At 44.1% G+C, this 14,868-nt stretch overlaps 1 protein-coding gene across 2 annotated transcripts in view; it reads right to left on the bottom strand.

The window, feature by feature from the left end:
* The window catches only part of Shld1 (shieldin complex subunit 1), an 81,276-nt gene extending 76,658 nt beyond the window's left edge, over positions 1–4,618 (bottom strand). Inside the window, exon 1 of one of the 2 annotated variants that reach the window (XM_052724579.1) lies at positions 4,589–4,618. The gene's annotated coding sequence lies outside the window, so the exon portion shown is untranslated. Of the gene's footprint in view, positions 1–3,754; positions 4,256–4,588 lie in introns of those variants that run through there. The other variant, XM_052724580.1, reaches the window with a different exon arrangement.
* Positions 4,619–14,868: the final 10,250 nt, after the last annotated feature.

Here is a 14,868-nt window from a genome sequence, read left to right as displayed (position 1 = left end):
CTTCCAGAGGACCTGGGTTCAATTCCAGCACCTACATGGTGGCTCACAAAACTAAAACCATTTGTAACTCCAGTTCCAGGGGAACTGGTCTAAGGGCAGTTCGTGAATGCAGTACACATATACACATAAAAATAAATTTAAAACACCCATATACAAAAAAAAAAATAATAATAAAATTAAAAAACAAATAAACCAAGAAAACCCTAGTGTTTCCCTTCCTGGTTTTGAACCCGTGGGGTACCGGATTCTCCACGCGAAGTCCCTTGCAGCACACCCACTTCTGTCCATCTCTCTCATGAGTTGCTCACAGCAATCAGCTTTATAGTAGCCAGTACCCGACGCTAGGTTGTCACAAGCCTCCATGCACCATCCAGAGGTTGTGCGTGTACAGTCTTGCTTGCACACTTAGCAGCTGGAAAGCAGAGGGGCTGACAGGACCGGAGCCTGTTCAGTGCTGGCCACAGGCAATCCCAGGAGCCACAGAGACTCACACCCTGCAGTAGTCTAAGTAATGGAGGAGGCTGTATGAGATAGGCCTATGAGTCAAGGGTAAGGGAGATTAAGAACACAGTTAAAGCTGGGAGGTGGTGCACACCGTTAATCCCAACATTTGGGAGGCAGAGGCAGGTGGATTACTGTGAGTTCAAGGCCAGCTTGGCCTCAGAGTTAGTGCCAGGATAGCCAGGGCTACACACAGAAACCCTGTCTCAAACAACTGAAAAACTAAAAAAACCAAACCAAACCAAACAAACAAACAAAAAATAAGAACTAAAAGGAGACCAGAACTTAATAACTGAATGAAAGGAGAAAGGCATTGAGGAGGACTGGAAGTCAATTAGAAGAGACAGTTTGTGTGCCATGGCTGTGTTATCAAGGGAGTCAAGAGAAGATAAGATAGAGTTTTGGAAGAAAGCATTATTTCAAATCAAGGAATACTACACAACTGTTAGAATGATAGAACTAACAAAAAAAAAGAATAAAATGGTAGAACTTGAAAGATCTCAAAGACATACGTTTAATGGAAGAGGCAATTTCAGGATAATATGAGCAGTGTAACAAGGCCAGATCACCTTTGTCAAGTGTATAGTAGATCTGACCCCTAGGCCAAGTGCTTCACCTCCAGTGACCCCCTGGAGCAGATACTCCTGTCATTACCCTCATTCATAGTTAGACACAGACAAGGCAGGAAGCACACAAAGCTGCCCAAAGAAACACATGAAAAGCTGCTCCCACTGAATGAGCCCAGCTTGAAGGCCCCCAGCCTCCGGAGTCCGAGCAGCCCCAGGACTGATCAGGCAAAGGCAGCACGTGTACAAACCAACACAGCCACCTGGCAAGGACACCCAGTCACAGGCTTCGGACACTTGCTCAGGCAGAGGATCAGCCCAGGTATCAGCTGATCATTCCTAAAAGGAGTGGAAAGATAAGGTTCCCCAAAACAGAACATCCTGTCTCTCCGCCTCTCCACAGGCGTTCTGACAGCTAAGCAACCTTGCAGCTTCAGCTGGGACCTCTGCCTGGCATCTCTGGCTTCAGCTTGGTTACATAACCTCAGGCAGGAGGCTTGTGGAAGGAGTGAAAGGTCACAGATGAGACCAGTAGATTCTGCCTGCCTTCAACGAACATCAAACTGATGTCATTAATGAAAGGGATCCCTGATGTGATAGTTTTGCTTTGGGTTTTGAATCGCTTGCATTAAAGGCCCCAAATTCCAAGCTGAGCACTGTGCCAAAACAAAGTGAAAAACCCTGCGGAAGGCAGAACCCTTCACTTTATAAAGTAAGTATATGCACGTCTGCTTCTAGACACACTGTCTGAGAGTCAGTGACTGTGCACAAGAGAAAGCAATGGGGCAGAAGGAAAGCGGGGATTGAACCCGGGTCCTCAGCACACCAGACATGTGCCTTACCATGAAACTACACTCCTAGCCCTACATAATGAACTTACATAGTTCCTCTTCTGAAAAAAAGAAGGAAAGACAGACAGGGAGAAAAGACGGCACAAGAATACCATCCACATTAACACCACAAGAAAACCACAATCATGTGTCACAAACACACATACAGGAGTCCTCCACAGAACATCAACAGTGTACACGAAGGCTATGGCTCCAGACTGGAGGTGTGGCTCTGATATACTCAGAGGCCTGTGTACCCTCCCACAGTCCCCCTCTCCCCCGACCCAGGACTAGATGGAACTAACCCCCAAAATGCAAAATTATTTTATGTTAAAAACAATTTTATTCATTCTTTTGGTTTGTTTATTTTTAGACAGAGTTTCGTGTATCTGGGGCTGGCTTTGAACTTGCTGTGTAGCTGAGGATGACATTGAACTTCTGACTCTCTTATTTCCACCTCTGACTTGTTGGGATTACAGGTGTGTGCCTGGTTTGTGTGGCAAATCCAAGGCTTTGTTGATGGTAAGTGAGCAGTCTACTAACTCTACTAACGGAGCTACATCCTCAGCCCTCGGAGTTATTTTAACCTCTGCCAATCCATCTGTATATCCCATTAATAATAAAGGATAAACCCACAAAAGATACATGTAAACTTTTGACAAATACCATTACTCAATAAGATAGGAATGGAAAGCATCTTCTTCAACCTTATAAAAAGTGGTTTTGAAAATCCATAGTAAGGATGGTCAGTAAGGCCAGCTAAATGCTTTCTTCTTGAAATCTCAGGAGCAAAACAGGGATGTCTAAGCTTATCCTTTCTAGTCAATGTTGTGCTGGAAGTTTTAGATGGCACAATTAGACAAGAAAATGAAATTAAAGGTGTCCAGATTGGAAAGAGAACCACAAAATTATCCCCATTAACAGGACACAGGGGCAGGGGATGCAGCTTGATGGTAAAGCACTTGCCTAGCAAGGACCAGGCTCTGGGTTCAACCTCAGGGCAAAAACCAAACAAACCCAGAAGACATGATCTTATTCAGAAAACCTTAAGGAATCCACAAAATAAATTAAAAAATAAACAAGTTACACAAGGTTGCAAGATTCAACCAACACACATACAATCACTTATATTTACATACATTAGTAACCAACAACTTCAAAGGTGAATTAGAACCCATTTATAAAAGCATAGAAATGAGCCGGGTAGTGGTGGTGCATGCCTTTAATCACAGCACTCGGGAGGCAGAGCCAGGTGGATCTCTGTGAGTTCGAGGCCAGCCTGGTCTACAGAGCGAGATCCAGGACAGGCACCAAAATTACACGGAGAAATCCTGTCTCGGAAAAACAAACAACAACAAAAAACGCATAGAAATAAAACAGGACTGTATTAAGTAAGCTTAAGGAAGACATTCCGTGTTCATGCATCAGAAGAAGCCAGTATCTTAAGATGGTACTATTCACCAGGGGTGGTGACATATGCCTTTAGTCCCAGCAAAGGCAGGCCCATCTCCGTGAGTCTGAAGCCAGCTGACCTCATAGAAAGTTCCTGTCCAGTCATGGCTACATAGTAAGACCCTGTTCTGAAGTGAAATAAAACAAAATAAGATAAAATAAAATAAATGATGCTATTCGAGCCTAAACTAACCTAAAAAAAAAACAACAGAAATCAGTGCAAGCCAGATGTGGTCGCACACTCTTGTGATCCCAGTGTCTGGGGACACACAAGCAGGAGGACCTTGAATTTGGGGCCAGCCTGGACTATTGTAGCAAGACGTTGTCTCAAAAGGCCAAACAAAAGAAACCTCTATAGTAGTGAACCATAGTAGTGGCATAAAGACAGTGAAAGAGAATAGTTACCCCGAAGAAAAATCACACTGATAGGCGGTTGGAGGAGTGCTTTGGAAAATAGGAAGGTCTTGATCAACAGAAAAATAAAAATATGCAATAGGTTTCTAAACAGTTATGCATTTTTTTAGCATTAAAGGAACGCAATTCTCTCAAGTCCCAAACAAGCCTTACAAATCCCTGGCCAAAGAAGCTAGTCACAAACTGTTTGATTCCGTTTATACAGCATGCAAATTAGACAACCATGGAGGCAGTACTCTGGTCACAGCCCAGGACTGGGGTGGGGGCAGGTGGGGGCAGAGCGACGCTCCGGGTTCAGAACTATGTTCCTCAGAACTTTTCTTTGGGGTGATGAAAACAGTCCAAGGTTGTGATAACTTGCAGTTTACAGTTTAGACTTTATGAAAACATCCAGTTACAATATGGCTGTTTAAAATTATAATAGACCTGGGCCTGTTTATCCCAGCAGAGGCAGCAAGATCTGTTAACTCCAGACCATACTGATCCACATAGTGAGTTTCAGGACAGCCAGGGCTATGTAGACAGAGACCCTGTCTCAAAACGCAAAACCAACAAGACAACAATAATTTAAGATGTTAAAATAGAAAAATAATTGGAACTAATCCTTTCCCCGGCCCCACTGCTAAATTCTAGAGCCAGGTAAGAAGGGCGCGGTGGGCGGGGCTTGGGCGCAGGGGCCGGGCAGGTGCCGGGCAACCTCGTGGAATAAAGTGTCGCGAGAGTCGCTCCTCCCTTCCCTCCTCGTTTCCCTGCTCCCTTCCCAAGACACTCCAGAATGGAGGAGAAAACCGGCAGAGATTCCTCCTCCAGGCCCGTGTCACTCACCCCACCACAGCAAGAGCCCGGAACCGGAAGCGCCGGCTCCATCTTTGTTGTGGAAAAAGTGAAGTTTAAAAGGAAGTAGTCTTTGCTGAGGTCAGAAAAGGGCAAAGCAAGGCAGCTGCGGCCATCTTAACTGAGGGCATTTGCCTGTCCCCTGCAGCATGCGGGTCATCTGGGCAGTTTCTAGTTGCTGTTAAGTGCGCTTGGTGGGCACCAAAGGAACTGGAAAACTGTTAGCATGAAAAATGTCTTTAAAAGAATGTAAAAAAGAAGACAACCGGCCTTGGAAGTCCACTCTGAACCCCAGCCCTGGGGAGGAGGTTGAGTGAGGCAGGAAGATCATGATCTCTAAGGCCAACAAGATACTCTCAAACAGCATGAAAGAAACTATTTTAATATTGTTGCATGGATTCTGTACAGGCTAGAATTTCAGAGCCACACAAAAAGACAAGAAGGGGACTGACTATTGAAAGATAAAATTCGAAGGGCTGAGGATATGGCTTAGCCACAGAGCATGCGAACTCTTATCTGGGTAGGTGAGGTCCTAAATTCAATCTCTGATACCTCCACCCCCTCTCAAAAGGAAACAGTCAAAACAAACACAGCCTAGAGCTGCCCAAGAGTCCTAGAGCAATGTGGGTCTGCTTACAGGGAGACAGAAAGGAAAGCCCACGTTCTGGGGTACTGTCTTTATAGGTTTAAACAGAGGGGATTGCATTTCTCCACTGGCCGTGGTCACCTGGAACTGTTGAGAAAGCAAGCTTGTCTCCCAGCTCATCTAAGTGGCACTTGGCACAACAGACTCCATTTTGGTTTGGTCCTGGCCACTAGTTAAACAATCTGCTTAACTAGACTGAGGACAGTTTTCTCCCCACTGTGTTCTTGAAGGAGTCCTATATAGTCACAGCCTCTTTTGGATGAGACCCCACACATTAGAAGTCCTACACTGCTGTGGGATGGTCTGTATGTCAAATATGTTGCTGATTGGTCAATGAATAAATCACTGATTGGCAGTGGCCAGGCAGGAAGTATAGGCGGGACTAACAGAGAGGAGAATTGGGAGAACAGGAAGCTGGGTGGGGGAGACACTGCCAGCCGCGATCAGGACAAGGAAGATGTAAAGTACCGGTAAGCCACAAGCCACGTGGCAAGGTATAGATTAATAGAAATGGATTAATTTAAGCTGTAAGAACAGTTAACAAGAAGCCTGCCACGCCATACAGTTTGTAACCAATATAAGTCTCTGTGTTTACTTGGTTGGGTCTGAATGGCTGTGGAACTGGCGGGTGTCAGAGATTTGTCCTGACTGTGGGCCAGGCAGGAAAACTCTAGCTACACTACACTTTAGAGAAATGTCTTTAAAAATGGTGTGCTCAAGGGTCTAGAGAGATGGTTTAGCAGTTAAGAGCACTGGCTGCACTTCCAGAGGACCTGGGTTCAGTTCCCAGCATCCACATGGCAGCTAACAACCTTTTGTAAACCCAGGTCTAGGGGATCCAGTGCCCTCTTTTGGTCTCCCAAGGCACACACATGGTGCACAGACATACATGCAAGCAAAACACCCATACACATAACATTTAAAATAGTTTTTAAAATAGCACTTGAACCCATTGTGGTGTGCATGTCTTTAAAATCCATCACTCAGACGGGCGGTGGTGACACACACCTTTAATCCCCGCACTCTGGCGGCAGAGCCAGGTGGATCTCTGTGAGTTCCAGGCCAGCCTGGTCTACAGAGTAAGTTCCAGGAAAGGCGCCAAAGCTACACAGAGAAACCCTGTCTGGAAGAAGAAGAAAAAAAAAATCTACCACTCAAGAGGCAGAAGCAGGCTGTTCTGTATGAATTCAAGGCTATCCGAGTCTAAATATCTATTCCAGGCAGTCAGGGATAGATAATGAGACCCTGTCTCCAAAAGGAAAAAGAAAAAAAAGGAAAAGAAGCAAGTAGTGCTTGAGATTTGGGCATTCAAACACTACATACTGTGAAAATGTGTACAAACATAAAGACCTCCTCACTACCACCCCTGGCCCTCCACCTACACACTGATTATATGTTTCTTTTAAATACTCCATGCTTGTTCTTTCTCAACCTGAATTTTTCTTCATCACAGCTTCATTCCTTATTAACATTCTTCTCTCCCTTCCGATCTTTGTGATATTTCAGACCTCAGCTTTAGAGAGTTCTCCCTCCCGGAACCTCCTCTGGCTCGTCCAATGGGAGTTAACTGTTCCTCCCAGGAGACCTTACTTTCTTCTACTTATCCCATTAAATTCTTTTGCTCTTTCTTCATTTCCCACAGAACAGTGTCTGTCTCTAGGGCAAGGACCAGGTCTATGTTTTGCATACCTCTCTCCAGACCCCAGTTCAGTGACTCAGGTTGATATGCTGCTGTGGTCAGGAATGGGTGACTAGTCCCTCCCCGGGTGGCCCTCTTTTCCCATCCACACCTGACTCAGCAATTACGCTCAGACATGACTTTCTCACCTGTTCTCAGTGAAGCAAAAACATGCAGCCTTTTGCCATTATCACCTTCGATTGGAAAACAATACATGCGTCTACTTTGCCACTCACGTGTTTTGATGCCATTTTTCCATGGTGAGGCTTGCTTCTCTTGTGGTGCTTCCTGGAGCAAAGTTCTGAAGTCTAGATGATGCTGTTTACCCTGTAGCCTGCTCCTGACCATCCTCTTCTACCACTTCCCGGGCACCAGAAATGAAAACCGATTGAAGTGGCCATCAAAGCAAAATCTTAAGTTGAGTATAGTGCATGTCCCAACACTCAAAAGGCTGAAGTGGGAGAATGACTTGAGTCTTGCCTGGAGCATTCTATCTCCAAACAGAAAAGGGAAAACCACAATGAATCTTAAAAATCGGCAAAATAGAGTGTGTTAGTTAAGTGTGGTGGTGTAGGCCTGTAATCTCAGCATTTAGAAGGCTGAAGCAGGAGGAGTGTGAGTTCCAGGCCAGCCTGGGCTACATCATGAGAGTTACAGATGGTTGTAAGATACCATGTCGGTGCTGGGAATCAAGGGAGGGTCCTCTGCCAGAGCAACCAGTGCTCTTAACCACTCATCCATCTCTCCAGCCCTGATCCCCAGTTCTTTTGCCATTGTTTATAGAAAGGCTATATAAGTTGAGTTACATCACAGTTTTATACTTGTATGTTTTTAAGATTTTATTTTTAGTTATTATGTATTTATGTGTATGTGAGTATGGGTTTGTGCACTTGAGTGTAGTGCCTGAGAATGTCAGAAAACAGAGTCAGATGCCCTGGAACTGGAGTTACAGGTGGTTGTGAGCTGCCTGATGTGGGTGCTGGGAAATGGACTTAGGTCCTCTTATAGAGCGGTACATGCTCTTGACCACTGAGTCATCTCTCAAGCTGCTGTATTTGTATTTTATGACTAATTATCTGCCAAGAGCTAAGCCACCTACTCCAGCCAAGTGTCTTTCAGCAGGGAAAAAAATCATTTAGCTAAAAGACCAAAATAGCTCTTTCAAAACAGGGTGAGGTCCTTTGAAACTATCTTATCTCTGTGTCATGTTGAACTTTGACCTACCTAATTACTCTCATTTGTGAAATTAGCCTTAAGAAAGGGGAAAGGAAATGTGGTGATATATTGCTTGTAATCTAAGAAATATAAAGCTTGCCTGAAGATCAGAGGACAGAGCTGGCCACAGAGTTAGCCAGAGCGGTCAGGTAGTGGTGGCACACACCTTTAACTCCAGCACTGGTGATCACACGCCTTTAATCCCAGCACTAGGAAGGGTGAGGCAGGAAGTGATACGGCTGGGCAGAGAAAGGAGTATAAGGCAGAGGACAGGAACTCAGGTCTTTTCAGGCTCTTGCAGGCTGAGGAGTCGTTAAGAGGTGGCTGTTCTGCTTCTCTGATCTTTCAACTTTCACCCTGATATCTGGCTCTGGGTTTTTATTAAGACCAATTAGGATTCATGCACCAATAAAAGTTCAAGGGTCAAGTAATAATGAATCTGAAAGCATATTATTGCTGTTTCAATCTTGCAATAATGTAAAGAGATAATTAGATAATAAGTTGACACTTAAACTACGGTGAAAGAGACTGAGGTTCCCAGCTAGATGTATAGATCTCTGAGGGTAGTTCAAGTTTTATTTCCCAGTGGATTCTCAGCACGTAATGTCTAAGTCAGCAGCACCTTAAATATTTATAAGTTACAAAAGGTTGGACTGTGAAAGTGAGAAGAATTACTAACACAAATCTAGTCAAGTGGCAAATACTCTGAAAACATTCTATACTGGCAAAAACTACAGTTCATTTCCTGGCACCCAAGGCTGTGAGGCCATAGCAAGTAGTGAGCCTATTGCCGAGTCTGATGGCTAATAACTGGTTATCAACAGGATCTAGAATCACCTAATGAGAAGCCTCTGGGCAAGCCTGGGAGGAATCTCCTATGCTTATTCATTGGGGCGAGAAGATCCACCTTAACTGTGTACTATTCCATGGACTGGACTCACAGACTGAACACAGAGGAGAAAGTGGGCTAGCACCCATCACGATGCTCTGCTCCCTGGCTATAGATGCATGTGCTGCACCTGCTGCTGTGTTTTTCCAGCTGTGCTGGACTGTACTCTTGGGAACTGTCAGTCAAAATAAACCTTCCTCCCTTAATTTGGTTCTTGTCAAATATTTTTTGTTTCTTTTTTTTTAATTTATTTTAATTTATTTTGCAATACAATTCAGTTCTACATATCAGCCACGGATTCCCTTGTTCTCCCCCCCTCCCGTCCCCCTCACCTTCCCCCCAACCCCCCCCCCCCATTCCCATCTCCTCCAGGGCAAAGCCTTCCCCACAGACTGAGGTCAACCTGGTAGACTCAGTCCAGGTAGGTCTAGTCCCCTCCTCCCAGGCCGAGCCAAACAATCCTGCATAGGCCCCAGGTTTCAAACAGCCAACTCATGCAATGAGCACAAGATCTGGTCCCACTGCCTGGATGCCTCCCAAACAGATCAAGCCAATTAACTGTCTCACCCATTCAGAGGGTCTGATCCAGTGGGGATCCCTCAGCCATTGGTTCATAGTTCATGTGTTTCCATTCATTTGGCTATTTGTCCCTGTGCTTTATCCAACCTTGGTCTCAACAATTCTCGCTCATATAAACCCTCCTCATTCTCGCTAATTGGACTCCCAGAGATCCACCCAGGGCCTAGTCATGGATCTCTGCATCCAGATCCCTCAGTAGTTGGATGAGGTTTCTAGCACAACAATTAGGGTGTTTGGCCATCCCATCACCAGAGTAGGTCAGTTCGGGCTGTCTCTCGCTTGTCAAATATTTTGCACTTAAAAAAAAGTAATTAATATGATGATGCTAGGGGCAGACATATCTAATCCATGTCCCAGAGCTACCCCCAGATATCTATGTTGAAGAGAGAAGCAAGCAAGTACCTTGGACATGGAGTTGAGAGTTTCAGCCTGAACTCTGGCTCTCTTGCTGACAATTGTATGACTGTAGCTACTGAACCTCTCTGAGCCTTGAGTTTATCATCTAGAAGAAAAAATCCTGAGAGAGCTAGCTGTATCATTTATTACCAGTCCTCTGTGTAATGGGAAAGTGTAGGGCTTATCTGAAGTCCTGGTTGGAGTAGTATATGAGGCTGGGCCATCTCAGCTGACCACCTTGAAATTGTCCTGAGCCGTTTGTAATTAGCACTTGTAGCTGATCTTTGGATGGTGTTTGTCAGCTTAGTGGTATTATCACAGTCCAGGTGGAATCATTATTGTGGTGCCCCATCATCCTTTTGGAGCTTCAAAGGTCACTGTTAGAAATGGTCACAGTTAGCCGGGCGTGGTGGCGCACACCTTTAATCCCAGCACTCGGGAGGCAGAGCCAGGCGGATCTTTGTGAGTTCGAGGCCAGCCTGGTCTACAGAGCGAGATCCAGGAAAGGCGCAAAGCTACACACAGAAACCCTGTCTCAAAAAAACAAAAAAACAAAAAAACAAAAAAAAAAGAAAGAAAAAAAATGGTCACAGTTCACTGCAGAAAACTTAAACATTTAAAATGTCATATGCAGCAGATCTTGGAGAGGTTAAAGGACTACAATTTGTTAAGTACATCTAGGGTACACAAGCTTAATTCCCAGTTATCTGATACAGATTTAAGCTCAAAATCATGTACAGGAGGCTAGATGAAGACTTTTTCTAGAATTAGTACTCTATATGACACCATTAATATCACAACAGAAAGTTTAAATACATATATATATTAATCTTATAAATTTTGAGATAATATTTATACCTTATGAAAAGTTTTAAAGAGTCAAAATAAAACCAAAGGATTATGAGATTAGTGGTAATAGAATAGTCCCTTAATTTTGGCTTTTCTTCTGTCCCATATCAGGTGGCTCTTCTGACATTTTGGATTTTCCTTTAACAAGCTTGCTTGGGTTTAGAGAAGAAGAGAGCCACGCTCCAACTCCAAAGCCGCTTTGATTTTTAATTGAACTGGGACTACAAAAAGACCATCTGTCTTATATGTCTGTAGAGAACAGCAGAAACAAACATTTGGGAAAGTTTAGGAAATTTTATCCTGTTGGAAATGGGATATATCATTAAACCAATTTACTCTTTTTCTTGGTACATTTTCTCTGGATGATTTGTCCTTTTTCTTCACATGTCTCATTTGTTCAGTGGTCTTCAGATTCTTTAGGTAGATGTTTTTATTCTCTTGGAAAGAAAAAAAAAACTCTGCTCCAACCCTAATTTTGGGAGTTTCCCTTTTTGGCAAGTTATGTCTGAGCTAATGAAAGGCATTTGTTAGTCTTATAAATTAGTTTAGATTGAATGGCCATACTGTGTGATGAACTATCGCCTCTTCTAATGAAGAGGTCGCTCCTATTCGAATCTGATCTTTATCAATTTTGATGGTATCTATAGCTTTTTTTTTCCCCTGTGGAAACAAAAGCAAAACCTCTTCCCCAAGACAGGTGGTGGTGGCACACACCTTTAATCCCAGCACTTGGGAGGCAGAGGCAGGCAGATCTCTGTGAGTTCAAGGCCAGCGTGGTCTACAGAGCAAGATCCAGGACAGCTAGGGTTGTTACACAGAGATACCCTGTCTTGCAAAACAAACAAACAAACAAACAAACCCCCACCTTTCCCCCCACGTAACACATATCCTGGTTTCCATTCTGAGGCCAACACATCTTTGAAGTCTACAGGCTTATTTAATTCAGCAGTTTTTTCTCCTATCTAATGTCCCTTTGCAGCTATCATTCCTTGATCCAAAAGGGCTGAGACCCTCTCTAAGCCCTACCCTACTACTCCCTGTGTCTCTCCATCTATCCCCAGTCCTCCAAAACCTCTATGGTTAATTTTGGTCAGCTAGTAGCTCTCTCTGCCCTCTGATTCAAAGCAAACTTTATTGTCAGTCTCTGGAGTGTCAGCATGGGATCAAAATGTCATACAACAGTCCCTCCAGGAAGTCACACAACAGATATTGACAAGGTTGTGGGAATAAATGGAATTCTTGCATAACACAGCATTGGTAGGAATATAAATTAATCCAGTCAGTACAGAAAACTGTGCTAGGGTTCCACAAAAATTCCAGAACAGCCATATGATCCAGCAATTGTCCTACAGTTATTTACTCAAGGAAATGAAATCAATGTCTATCTCAAAAAGATGTCTGTACTCCCATGTTTATCCTAGCTCTCTTCACAACTGCCAAGAAATGGGAACAACCTAAGTGTCCATCAATGGATGAATGGGTTTTTTTAAAGGTACATATGGCCATTAAAAACAATAGAATTCCATCATTTGCAACCGCATTGATATAGCTGGAAGACATTACATTACGGCAAGTAAGTCAAGCATACAAAGACAAATAACCTCGTGATGTGCAACCCACATATTTATCACAGGGAAGGCAGTATGGCAGTTAGCAGGGCCTAGGAGTGGTGGTGGCAGTCAAAGTCGACAGTGAAAGCATTTCAGTTAGATAGGAAGAATCAGGCAAGGAAGGAATTTACCACACAGCATGCTGACTACAACTAATGATATGTTGTATCCTTAGGAGATGCTGAGGTAGGTATAAAGTGTCCTTACCACAAATGGTACCTGTGTGAGGGAGTACTAAGTATATAACTTAGCTAGATTGAGTCATCCCACTGTGTAATATATACTTAAAAACATGGTGATATACATATCATTTTGTCAATTAAAACTATATATAGTATAGAAATATGTCTCAGTTGAAATACAATTTGTTCTTTAGAGACAGGGTCTCTCTCTAGTGCGGGTTGGAACTCCCTGTGTAGCCCAGGCTGACTTCAAACCCACAGCAAACCTTTGGTCTCAGCTTCCCAAGAGCTGTACTTTCAGATATGAGTCACCCCCTCTGGATCTTTCCCTGATTACCACTTGCCTTATGATCACAGGCTTTCTTTTTCTTCTGGTGCTGCTTCGGCCCTTGTACATCCTAGGCAGACTACTACTGATCCACATCTCCAGCCCTTAAAATGTGGGAGGGGGAGCGAAGTGTGTACGTTTACACACACACACACATGTGCACACAGATAAATTTTGCATTGAGAAGGGGTCTCATTGTGTAGGACTAGCTGTCCTGGAATTCATTGTGGAGAACAAGCTGGCCTGTAATTTACAGAGATCAACCTGCTTCTACCTCCTGAGAGTTGGAATTAAAGAACTGTGCCACTGTGCCTGGATGATATATATAAGTTTAACTCTTGGTTCTGAATGGAACAGAAAATATGTGAGGCTGGGCATGATGGTATACATCTTTAATCCCAGCCAGGGATACATAGTGAGACCCTATCTCAGAGAGATGAGGGAGGCAGCATTTGTCTTTCTGAATCTTATTATTTGATTTAATATGATTCCCAGTTGTGTCCATTTTCTGTAGTATCAGGAGTTCATCTTTCTTTTCTTTTTCTTCTGGGGTTCTCTCCATATAGCCCTGGATATCCTGGAACTAAGTAGACTAGACTAGGTTGACCTCGAACTCACAGAGATCTGTCTGCCTCTGTAACCTGAGTGCTGAGAGTAAAGGCATGTACCACCACACCCAGCCCATTTTTCTTTGTAGCTATATATCATTTCCATTTTGTATATATGCTGAATTTTCTTTATTCGTTCTCCTGATGATAAACATCTAGACCGTGTCTTTGAAGCAGGGTCTTTCAGAGTAGCTCAGCCTGTTTTGGAAGTTATTGTATAGCCTAGACTTCTCTGGAACTTTGGATCCTACTACCTCACCCTCCTGAGTACTGGGATTAAAGGCTCCTGGCCCCAGGAACAGATGCCTTTCAGTGATGTACTCAAGATAGGCCTCACTGCATAGATTAAGCTAGTACACAAGGAACCCAAGAGACCTTGCCAAGAACTACTGGCTTCAGCTGCTTTTATCAGTAATGTTTGAGTCTCTAACTGATTCTGCTGTCATTACCTTTAACAAGGACCTTCGAGCCGGGCGGCGGTGGCGCACGCCTTTAATCCCAGCACTCGGGAGGCAGAGCCAGGCGGATCTCTGTGAGTTCGAGGCCAGCCTGGGCTACCAAGTGAGTTCCAGGAGAGGCGCAAAGCTACACAGAGAAACCCTGTCTCGAAAAACAAAACAAAACAAAAAAAAAAAAAACAAAAAAAAACAAGGGGCTCATCTACTCCAAAATGACTAGCAACAAATGGTTTACTCCCCTCCCTGCCCCTCCTGCCCCTCCTCCTCCTCCCCCCCCCCTCCTCTCTCCTCTCTTTCTCTCTGTCCTTTTACTCCCCACCCCCCTCCTCTCCTACAGCTTACCTGGTGGTGTGGTGAGGGCTGAGCACTTCTAATTCTTAGCTAAGGGTAGCATTTCTGGGAATCCTAGGAAGGGCCGAGTAACAAATCACAGCATTTGTAATGTGCTCAGAAGTTTTCTTGAGTTGTGCCCTTTTTTTTGCTTTGTTTTGTTTTCTAATTCTGGCCCCCGGGAGCTCCTTGAAGTTGCTGCATCAAACCCAGCCGGTATGAGTGGAATGGGAATTTGATGACCCAAGCCTTGAACATGCAGTCCTCCTCCCTCAGCCTCCTAAGTAGCTGGGATTCTAAGGCCGTGCCATCAGGCTCAGATCTCAGTTGTTTTCTTTAGTTAAAACTTACTCGTAATTTATTTTTGAGTCAGCCATGGTAGTTTGTGCCTGTAATTCCAGTACTTCAGTGGTGGGACCAAGAAAGAGAGTTCAGGGCAATCCCCAGCTACATAGTGAGTGAAGTTGAGGCCAACCAGAGCTACATAAGACCCTGACTCAAAA

Source organism: Peromyscus californicus, unplaced genomic scaffold, assembly GCF_007827085.1.
Source record: "Peromyscus californicus insignis strain IS unplaced genomic scaffold, ASM782708v3 Scaffold_7__1_contigs__length_154581171, whole genome shotgun sequence".
Classification (NCBI taxonomy): domain Eukaryota; kingdom Metazoa; phylum Chordata; class Mammalia; order Rodentia; family Cricetidae; genus Peromyscus; species Peromyscus californicus.
This window is presented reverse-complemented; position numbering and strand designations above follow the sequence as displayed.